Consider the following 473-nt stretch of genomic DNA (forward strand, 5'->3'; position numbering starts at 1 on the left):
TAGTCATTAGAGTGTGTGTGATCTGAACTCATATGTGAAACCATAAGCCCACTAGACTGAGTGAGTGTTCAGCCCAGTACATATTGAATTATGAAGTGTTGACTGGATTGCTCTTTTCAAACTATTTAGCGTTTGGAACACATCGGGTTGGTTATAGTAACGCGGCTCTTCTGTGGGTTTCTGGAAAAGCGGGAGAGGAATCGGTCGGCCTCCATCCGTAGTGATCCGCGAGCCTACAAACACACGCACACAGTCTCCCCCCCTCCCTCCCCTCCCTCTCTCTCCCTCTCTCTCGCACACACACACACACACATCCCCGCAGACGAGCAGTAGAGTGAGGCGAGACAGCGGCTGGCACTAGCAGCGCGAGGAAACGACTGCTCGTGGTGAGCAGACAGACACCGTACTACTCCCGCGAGCCTGAGGAGAAGGGACTGGGCTGCGCGGGGGACGTAGGTCATGCGCCGCCGCGC

The 473-nt window shown here is 55.4% G+C and overlaps 1 long non-coding RNA gene across 3 annotated transcripts in view; it reads left to right on the forward strand.

Moving 5' to 3' along the window:
* The first annotated feature begins 321 nt into the window (after window positions 1-321).
* The window catches only part of LOC125310852, an 11,892-nt gene continuing 11,740 nt past the window's right edge, over window positions 322-473 (forward strand). For all 3 annotated transcript variants that reach the window (XR_007196373.1, XR_007196374.1, XR_007196375.1), the window contains exon 1: window positions 322-473. This exon is cut by the window's right edge and continues 145 nt beyond it. This is a non-coding gene — a long non-coding RNA (uncharacterized LOC125310852).

Source organism: Alosa alosa, chromosome 17, assembly GCF_017589495.1.
Source record: "Alosa alosa isolate M-15738 ecotype Scorff River chromosome 17, AALO_Geno_1.1, whole genome shotgun sequence".
Classification (NCBI taxonomy): domain Eukaryota; kingdom Metazoa; phylum Chordata; class Actinopteri; order Clupeiformes; family Clupeidae; genus Alosa; species Alosa alosa.